Here is an 11,324-nt window from a genome sequence, read left to right as displayed (position 1 = left end):
CCTGAAGATGATGGCGTGAACCACTGAAACAGTGGGGAAGTGAACGAGTAACTGTCGCAGTAAACTATTTTATTTATATTTATCAACATTCGCAGCCCTTATGACGCAGTCCTTTACTGACGAAATATTCATTACTAATACTGGTATACAAGAGCATCAGTGCTAGAAACTGATTTGAGTTTCCTTGCTAAACAGTGGTGCAATTAAGTTCCGCAAATTGTCTGGCACACGACACATCACTAGGAGAATATGCATCCGGGCCATCAACACTTACAAGGAACGACTTGAGTGAGAGGTTGCAAAAGGCCAATGATGTTTTCGGCAGTCGACGCCCAACGTGTTGCCTTCCGTGCGACCACGGTACTGGCTACCAATGTCAAACAGGGTGTGGGACTGGTGGTATCCAATGGCGAGCACAGCAAAAGGCTACGGAGCGTAGTTGCTTAGTCGACGAGTCACATCAGTGCTGCAGTGCTCGTGGTGTTGATGAAAAGCAGACCAATGGCAACGAAAAACTGAACAAAGATGGCATTACATGCGAAACAATAGTTGCCGAAGTTGACATTTCGCCAGAAAGGAACCGAAGAAATTTAGCAGAGTGAGGAAGACGTGGCAGCGGAAATATTTCCGTTCTGGAAGATGAGTCTGTGGAATGTGTGGTCTCGTGTACGATCGACTGAGCGGACAATGTACAAGTGGAGTACAATGATGACGATACGTGCTTAACATATGAAGTGATACTGAAACAGGCGTCGAGCCATACGCTTCAGGATCCTTATCGGACCCGGAACAATAAATCGCGTCTCCAGTGAAACGCAGTAAAGGACAATCGTCGTTGAAGGAGCAGGTACTAAACATAATCAATGCATGGAAGATCAGCTGCAGCATACTAAAAAAAATTGGACTGATTTTAAAAAAGTCTGCAGCATTATCACCGTTTAGTGCATACGAAAAACTACGGATACTCGAGAGAGGACAAAAACTGGTGTATTCAAGGATGTTCGATACAATTTACAGTATGTGCGTGGGGGTGACCTACTACGTTATCCACAGCACATTGCGCGCAACATACATTACAGTGATTTCAAGGGAAGCAGTGGACGGTTGCATAACTTCAAACAGTGCTACATAATTAGAACAAGACGTCAGATAAGGAAATTTCAAACAAAGCGTCAGCCTGACGACGCTCAGAAAATTGTGGAATCGGCCCGAAGATTTGTAGGTGAGGTAAACAAACTTATCCCATCGTTCAATAAAGAATTTGTTTTCAACTCCGACCAATCGGGGTTTGAAGAGCAAATGCATACAAAAGGAAAGGAACCCTGGAAATTAGAGGTACCAAGAGAGTTGTATCAAGATCAACCTTAAAGTACACAATTATGCCGACTGTTAACCTGAATGATAAATTGGCTGAAAAGTTATTTACTGTGCTGCAAGCGAAAGACTATTTACAATTTGTACAGAAACCAGATGGCAGTTATAAGAGTCGACGGGCATGAAAGGGAAGGGAGTGCGACAGGGTTGTAGCCTATCCCAGATGTCATTCAATCTGTATATTGAGCAAGCAGTAAAGGAAACAAAAGAAAAATTCGGAGTAGGTATTAAAATCCATGGAGAAGAAATAAAAACTTTGAGGTTCGCCGGTCACATTGTATTTCTGTCAGAGACAGCAAAGGACTTAGAAGAGCAGTTGAAACATGGACGATAAATAGTTTGGACAAGAAGAGAATAGAACCTTTCGAAATGTGGTGCTACAGAAGAATTTTGAAGATTAGATGGGTAGATCACATAACTAATGAGGAGGTACTAAATAGAATTGGGGAGAAGAGGAGTTTGTGGCACAACTTGACAAGAAGAAGGGACCGGTTGGTAGGACATGTTCTGAGGCATCAAGGGATCACCAATTTAGCATTCGAGGGCAGCGTGGAGGGTAAAAATCGTAGAGGGAGCCTAAGAGATGAATACACTAAGCAGATTCAGAAGGATGTAGGTCGCAGTAAGTACTGGGAGATGAAGAAGCTTGCACAGGATAGAGTAGCATCAAACCAGTCTCAGGACTGAAGAACACAACAACAACAACAAGTTCGAGGTCTCTTCCTCCAACGACTTCTCCTTGTGTACGTGATCCTGCAGGGTCAGTAGGGAATATTTACGTCACAACAAGCAAGAGTGAGAAAATGGGCGTAAGAGAACTACAACTATGGTACGAGCATTGAATTTGGCCAATAGCTGGTCAAAATAACTTGTTTTTGCCTGATTCCTGGTCTGTGCATAAAAATCATACTCCTTTAGAGAAAAACATCCCTCTTGAAAAGTGTTTGACATTTCAGTTCATGTCATACGGAACCGCTGAACAAATTCAGCCTCTATCCCGAGCGGTCTAAGGCGCTGCAGTGATGGACTGTGCGGCTGATACCGGCGGAGGTTTGAGTCCTCCCTCGGGCATGGGTGTGTGTGTTCGTCCTTAGGATAATTTAGGATAAGTAGTATGTAAGCTCAGGGACTGATGACCTTAGCAGTTAAGTCCCGTAAGATTTCACACACATTTCTACATTTTCAGCTTCTATCACACTATCTGCAACTACCCCATAAAGGATAGCCAGTTTCACAATACGCTCCACACAGTCGTCATCATCCTGTAACACCAATATGATTCTATACTCACTCTGCTGAACGTTCTGCACGGTCTGTAACTCACAAGGAGTCAGCCTTCGATCTTGATGGTGCGAATCTCTGTGATCATTTATAGTTCGTTGTTTATGGTGCAAGTTAATGGTTTGTTTCGAACACCTCTTGAATGAAGATGGTGTCCATTTTTTGAACTGTAATGCGTACATCCCACAGAAGATTGATCTCTACAATTCCCAGATACTCATTTTTGTCTCCCTTCTGAAGCGCATGTTGCCTCATTAGCAGCTAATATTTCCCCTGTCATAATTATTAGCATAACATTTTCAAATGTGTCTTGCTATGAATGAACTTGCGACCTCGCACTTTTCTATGGGACGACGGCTATTTACTACTGTGACAAAATAAAACACTTACAGCCGTCCTTGTGATTTTGTTTTGTTTTGTTGCAACCAGTTTCAACGCTTCAATGCGGCATATTCAGGCTGTTGTTGACGCGGTACGGGTTGATATGATCCCTATATATATCACAGATTATCTGCGTATCCAGTTATGCTGGCAACTGATGTGATATATATAGGGATCATATCAACCCGCACCCCATCAATAACAGTCTGAAGATGATGCATTGAAGCATTGAAACTAGTTGCAACAAAATAAAATAAAATCATAAGGACCGCTGTAGGTGTTTTATTTTGTCACAATCGCACTCTAGAGGTTGCTTGTTAGTGAAGCCTTCCACTGTATGTTTGAGGTAAACTACAGTTATCAGTATCGGCATTCTTTGTAAGTAATATTCTTTTTTGAGCGAAACTTCTCTAAAAAATTAAGTGGCTCACGCGGAGGCGAAAGTACCTACGACATTTTTGCTCTACTTCCATTATTTTCCTTCCAAGGTAGCAGACAACTCACGGTGTTAAACTGTCAGTTCAGAAACGGGTGCTATACATATTAGAGGTATGTTATGCTTACATTGAGAACAATGATAATTGAAAGGTGAAATATATGGAGCTTGCCTTCAACACTAGGAGTGTAACAACACAATTTTCCAACTGAAAATGATTGCTTGAACTACGCGTACTCTTCTTTTTTCACATCGGAGATCTCTTGCTCACCTTACTTATTAGTAATTGAAGCGTTTGTAAACGGCACAAAAAAACAATGCGCAGTTAATTTCCGAACCGAAAATAGGTAGAAACATGTTCTTAAAAAGGATGAACATCTGGTAGTTATCCGTACGTTGTCCTTGCTAGTGTCTGCGACAACCACGAATGTATCTTCACGCCAGCTGGGAATTTCTTGTGACCACACTTCGATACCACTTCATTTTCTTTACAGACACAACCCCGCAAGTTCAATTTTTAAGTCTCGTTCATAACCTTTGGGGAGGAAGTGATCAGGACACATCGTAGCACAGTTCACGTTGACAGAATTAGTTCTTTAACAACGTGACGCCCGCTTACCTTCCGAAAATCAATGGTAAACGACATGCGCAGCTTTATAGAAGCGTTTTTGCATTCAATAATAGCACAGTGATTTCTACTTTTGCTCATAGGTCTACGAAACTGCCAACAAGAAGAATAGCTATAAGGAAGTTCATTCTGTTTATTTCAACGCAGGGATTTGGGAATTTGCTTGCATTAACAATGTATGTGTAGTGTTCTCGCTTCTCGTTTCTCGTACTCATAATGACGTCACGCCGATTCGCCAGCAATCCGCGCGGGTACCGAATGTGGCATGCTCTCACTAATATTGGTGTAGAAGAGTATGAGCATTGCCACGCGGGATTAGCCGAGCTGTCTAGGGCGCTACAGTCATCGACTGTGCGGCTGGTACAGGCGGAGGTTCGAATACTCCCTCGGGCATGGGTGTGTGTGTTTGTCCTTAGGATAATTTAGGTTAAGTAGTGTGTAAGCTTAGGGACTGATGACCTTAGCAGTTAAAGTCTCATAAGATTTAAAAAAAAAAGTATCAGCATTGAAAATTGATTTGGATTTCCTGGCTAAACAGTGGTGGAATACATTCCGTAAAATATGTAGCATACAAAAAATCACTAGAAGTATATAGATTCGGGCCGGCAACACTACGTCTACAAAGACTACTCAAAGAAATGCTTCAGAGGCTGTCAGTAACAAGTGATTGTGACATGGAATAGTTGGCTAACTGCTTGTGGAGCTCGGATAGGTAAGCGGTGTGGTCGAGACGCGCAACACACACTGTAATTATATCTGCCATACACCAAAGCAAGAGGGCTAGTGATATAAGGGTGGGGGCACAGTGTTGGGGGAGGGGGAGTGGGAATGAGGAAGTGGCAGAATAGAGAGAGGGCGCAGAGAACACGGGACGCAGATAGCAGGCAAAAATTCAATTATCCAGCAGAGCGAGTGCGATGATAATGCCGAGTAATAAGTCCAGCGAGACGGGGCGAGGGCCCGCGGCGGCGCGGTGCTATCGCCACCGCGATTTATGGCGCCGCTCCTCTCTCCCCCCACACACACACACACCCGCACATGCGAGCAGACGGGGCCAGCCAGCCAGCTCCACGCCACAGACGTAGCGACTGCGGCCGCGCCAGTTATCGCGGCGCGCTCGCCGCGCCATAAAGCAGCGGCCAGCGGCCCGGCCTCACCGCCCAAATTATCGCCCCGCGGTCGGCGCCGGACTGCGGCGGTCTCAATGCCGCCCTTGCCCTTCGCGAAATATGGAACCGGCGGCGGCCGTATTGCCGGAGCCCAGGTCCCGCCGTTTATCATCGCGCGCTGCCCGGGCGGCAGCCGCTCCCCTTCGGCTATGACACACGATTTCGAGACGCCAGTCGCGAAGGGTCCTGCAGGTCGGAGGGTGAGGGAGAGGGCAAATTTGGTGGTCCGCAGACGGGGGCCGCTACTAGAACAGCTACCAGTGCAACACGGTCGGCACTCGCTTTCTTCACTAAATTCCTTCTAAATTTACATCTACACCATACTCCTCAAGGCACCTAATGGTGTATGCGGGAGTTACTCCTGGTACCACTCCCCTTTCCCTGGCGAATGGTGCGTAGGAAGGGTGGTTGTCGGTTAGAGGATTAGCTCGAATTTCTTCGGGTTGGAGATTTCCTTCACCTGGAGACTGGGTGTTTGTGTTGTCCTCATCATCTCATCATCATTCATGGAAAGGCGAGATTGGACTGAGTAATCATCATCATCATAATTTAAGACTGATTATGCCTTACAGCGTTCAGTCTCGAGCATAGTCCCCCTTATAAAATTCCTCCATGATCCCCTATTCAGTGCTAACATTGGTGCCTCTTCTGATGTTAAGCCTATTACTCCAAAATCATTCTTAACCGAATCCAGGTCTCCTTGGTCTACCCCGACTCCTCCTACCCTCTAATGCTGAACCCGTGAGTCTCTTAGATAACCTTGCTTCTCCCATGCGTGTAACATGACCCCACCATCTAAGCCTGTTCGCCCTGACTGCTACATCTATAGACTTCATTCCCAGTTTTTCTTTGATTTCCTCATTGTGGACACCCTCCTGCCATTGTTCCCATCTACTAGTACCGGCAATCATCCTAGCTACTTTCATATCCGTAACCTCAATCTTATTGATAAGGTAACCTGAATCGACCCAGCTTTCGCTCCCATAGACCAAAGTTGGTCGAAAGATTGGACGGTGCACAGATAACTTAGTCTTGGTACTGACTTCCTTCTTGCAGAAGAGAGTAGATCGTAGCTGAGCGCTCACTGCATTAGCTTTGCTACACCTCGCTTCCAGTTCTTTCACTACGTTGCCATCCTGTGAGAATATGCATCCTAAGTACTTGAAACCGTCCACCTGTTCTAACTTTGTTCCTCCTATTTGGCACTCCTCCTATTTTACATCTATTTCCCACTGACATTACTTTCGTTTTGGAGATGCTAATCTTCATACCATAGTCCTTACATTTCTGATCTAGCTCTGAATTTTTTTTATTTTTTATTATTATTATTTTTTTTTTACGGGGCTTAACAACTATGGTCATCAGTCCTGAAATATTACTTTGCAAACTTTCAATCGAATCTGCCATCACAACTAACTCATCTGCATATGTGAGACTGCTTATTTTGTGTTCACATATCTTCATCTCACCCTGCCAGTCTATTGTTTTCAATATATGATCCATATAAGCAGTCTCACATATCGGGATGGACTGAGTAAATACTGGGAATTTGTACGGGTGCTGATAACCGCGCAGTTGAGCATCCTACAAGCCAAATATCATCATCATCAAATTTCTCGAATTTTCTCTTCTTTGTCATTTTTCGATACGTACTTTGAAGGAAGCAATATGTCCAGTGCGTCGAATGAAGACACCATTCAGCAGTCTGAATTTCCCATTGTAATTTTATAGAGCAAGCCGTTTCGGCGATATATTACGCCACTTTCAGGCCCGCAGATTGACACGTAGGAAGAGTCCAGCTGCCCAGTCAAAATAGGGTCCAGCATTCAATGACTGGTATCTGTAGGTTTAAGACACACCAATCCCTTCGATCATCACTTGATTAGTCCGGAGGTGGTTCAAATGGTTCAAATGGCTCTAAGTATTATGGGACTTAACATCTGAGGTCATCAGTCCCCTAGACTTAGAACTACTTAAACATAACTAACCTAAGGACATCACACACATACATGCCGGAAGCGGGATTCGAATCTGCGACCGTAGCAGCAGCGTGGTTCCGGACTGAAGCGCCTGAAACCGCTCAGCCACAGCAGCCAGCTACCAGAAGTGGGAATCTTCCTACACGCCGGTCACGGGGCCTGATGATGGCGTAAGATATAGTCGAAACTGGTTTCTGAATAAAATAACTATTGGAAATTTAGACGGCTGAAACGTTTTTTGATTCGACCTTCTGTACAAAACAGCCGAGGTCCCAGAAGCATCTACACAGAGATGGACATGCATAGACTTGAAGTACTATGTTGTCGCCTCTTCCCAGAAAGTGCTCTTTCGAAATTTCAGTAGTAAATCTGTCCGTGATGCCAACGCCTCTCTTTTAATGTCTGCCACTGGAGTGGTAGAGCCGGCCGGGGTGGCCGAGCGGTTCTAGAAACTACAGTCTGGAACCGCGCGACCGCTACGTTCGCAGGTTCGAATCCTGCCTCGGGCATGGATGTGTGTGATGTCCTTAGGTTAGTTAGGTTTAAGTAGTTCTATGTTCTAGGGGACTGATGATCTCAGCAGTTAAGTCTCATTGTGCTCAGAGCCATTTGAACTATTTTTGGAGTGGTAGAGCGTCTCTGTAACACTCGCGCGCAGACTAAGCGATTCTACGATAAAACACTCCGCTCTTCGTTGGATCTTCTCTATCTCCTCTGTTAACCCTACCCTACCTAGTAAGGACCCCAAGCTGATGAACAGTATGCTTGAGGGACGAGACGCCACCAGGAAAGCGAGAGCATACGTAAAAGAAATGTTGACTATCAAGCCTGCAGTTGCTAATTGAGACTTAACACATCTTACATAAAGATTCGATTTTCAAAAACCAAAAGTTTTCCCCCACCTTTCGTAATTGACATTAATCAATGACTTATGTGTGCAACTAGTAACTTTCAGGTAGTTATCAAATTTTAACGATGACAATAATACATATACATTGTAATAATGATCGTTTGGTTCTGTGTTGATCTGTGTCATTGTAGATACCATTTTTCAGTTAATGGAGACTTGCAATTTTAGTTAATCAGTTTTATTATTTCAGAGTTTAACAGATCGTTTGAAGCAATCTGTCACAGAATATTCATACCGGTAGGAATTAACATTAGATACACATATTTCATTATTATGATGTTTCCACAGTAATTGTTTCCTGCAATATTTGCTTTCTTGCGACTGTACATTGCTATAACTATGTTTTATTTTCACTTTTCGATTTTTTAAAAGTAGACTTATTTTACGCCTTGCAATATCATTGTTTATGTAAGATTTCCATTGTCTCTTCTATCACAACAGTCAGAATGCCAGTAATTAAAAGGTTAATTGAGTAACTCACTTTCCTAAATACTTTATATTGCTTTTTATAAACAAACAATTTTTCATTTATTCCCTTCGCAATATCGAATGTAGCACGTCAGCTTTGAAAAATAATTGCTAGTAATCGTAAATGGCTACTTCAGTCGCCGCATCATCATCAAAGTAATAAGGCCCTGTGACTCCTGATTGAACAGTGGTGGCAGTGTTGACATTAACTGATTCAGAATTGATCACTTTTAAATAAAAAAGGGGTGCACATTGATGTTATATTCAGCTATTGAACACCAGATGCAAATGTTGAACATAAAATTAATTAAGAAAGTGACTTGCGATTTAAACTACTTGATTGAAAAGAGATGCAGTAGATTAGCACAAATTTATTTTAACTCACGGCCTTCAATCATCACATTACATGACACTCCTACCAGGCAGTGGTAATAAACTGCGTTTGCGTGGAGTAAAGCGCGATAACTCAAAAGTAATTATTATCTACAGACCCAGCTGTAATGCGAAGTGCGAGAAGAATTCTACAATACACGACCCATGAAACCCTTGTGCAAACTTTGCCGACGTAATCCAACAAATTAATCAGTGGCCAGAGCGGGCGCAATATCACCGAATACAGCGTGGCGGAGCGGCGTCGCTGTGCGGACGTCGGCCGACCTCGTGGTGCTGCAAGGCTGCGCTCGTCTATTCACTCCTAGCTATCTCGCTCAGTACATAGCTGAACCAAAACTTCCTATCTCCAAGCTCAATCGTTCCATTTGCTAAGTCCTAAACTGCAGAGATGCTCAGTCTTTCTCAGGCAAGCTGAGTAAAGAACGTCACGTCCGCACTCTAGGCAAGCTGGGAACGGAAGACCTCTACAGGGACTTCTCCCAGTCCCCCCTCCCTTCGGTTTCCCCTCCAGCAAAATCACTTACGCCAATTGCAGCGCAAGTCGCGTTAATTATAAGTTGCTTCACAGTGCCGACCAATGCCTGCTCTGGGAAGTGAACAAATTCCCACAGAATTTCCCTTCCTCTCAACTTCTGCTATTTAGCTCCACCCAGGCCGCCCATCAAGGTTAGCATCTGCACAAAACACCAATTTTTCCTGAATTCTGACTCCCAGGAGAGTCCTTCAAATTCCTTGGTCCTAGAGGGTGTTTCAAAAATGACCGGTATATTTGAAACGGCAATAAAAACTAAACGAGCAGCGATAGAAATACACTGTTTGTTGCAATATGCTTGGGACAACAGTACATTTTCAGGCGGACAAACTTTCGAAATTACAGTAGTTACAATTTTCAACAACAGATGGCGCTGCAAGTGATGTGAAAGATATAGAAGACAACGCAGTCTGTGGGTGCGCCATTCTGTACGTCGTCTTTCTGCTGTAAGCGTGTGATGTTCACAACGTGCAAGTGTGCTGTAGACAACATGGTTTATTCCTTAGAACAGAGGATTTTTCTGGTGTTGGAATTCCACCGCCTAGAACACAGTGTTGTTGCAACAAGACGAAGTTTTCAACGGAGGTTTAATGTAACCAAAGGACCGAAAAGCGATACAATAAAGGATCTGTTTGAAAAATTTCAACGGACTGGGAACGTGACGGATGAACGTGCTGGAAAGGTAGGGCGACCGCGTACGGCAACCACTGAGGGCAACGCGCAGCTAGTGCAGCAGGTGATCCAACAGCGGCCTCGGGTTTCCGTTGGCCGTGTTGTAGCTGCGGTCCAAATGACGCCAACGTCCACGTATCGTCTCATGCGCCAGAGTTTACACCTCTATCCATACAAAATTCAAACGCAGCAACCCCTCAGCGCCGCTACCATTGCTGCACGAGAGACATTCGCTAACGATATAGTGCACAAGATTGATGACGGCGATATGCATGTGGGCAGCATTTGGTTTACTGACGAAGCTTATTTTTACCTGGACGGCTTCGTCAATAAACAGAACTGGCGCATATGGGGAACCGAAAAGCCCCATGTTGCAGTCCCATCGTCCCTGCATCCTCAAAAAGTACTGGTCTGGGCCGCCATTTCTTCCAAAGGAATCATTGGCCCATTTTTCAGATCCGAAACGATTACTGCATCACGCTATCTGGACATTCTTCGTGAATTTGTGGCGGTACAAACTGCCTTAGACGACACTGCGAACACCTCGTGGTTTATGCAAGATGGTGCCCGGCCACATCGCACGGCCGACGTCTTTAATTTCCTGAATGAATATTTCGATGATCGTGTGATTGCTTTGGGCTATCCGAAACATACAAGAGGCGGCGTGGATTGGCCTCCCTATTCGCCAGACATGAAGCCCTGTGACTTCTTTCTGTGGGGACACTTGAAAGACCAGTTGTACCGCCAGAATCCAGAAACAATTGAACAGCTGAAGCAGTACATCTCATCTGCATGTGAAGCCTTTCCGCCAGACACGTTGTCAAAGGTTTCGGGTAATTTCATTCAGAGACTACGCCATATTATTGCTACGCATGGTGGATATGTGGAAAATGTCGTACTATACAGTTTCCCAGACCGCAGCGCCATCTGTTGTTGAAAATTGTAACTACTGTAATTTCGAAAGTTTGTCTGCCTGAAAATGTACTGTTGTCCCAAGCATATTGCAACAAACGGTGTATTTCTATCGCTGCTCGTTTAGTTTTTATTGCCATTTCAAATATACTGGTCATTTTTGAAACACCCTGTATGTTCCCATCGGAG

This window comes from Schistocerca cancellata, chromosome 6 (assembly GCF_023864275.1).
Source record: "Schistocerca cancellata isolate TAMUIC-IGC-003103 chromosome 6, iqSchCanc2.1, whole genome shotgun sequence".
Classification (NCBI taxonomy): Eukaryota; Metazoa; Arthropoda; class Insecta; order Orthoptera; family Acrididae; genus Schistocerca; species Schistocerca cancellata.
Note: the sequence above shows the minus strand (reverse complement) of the source record.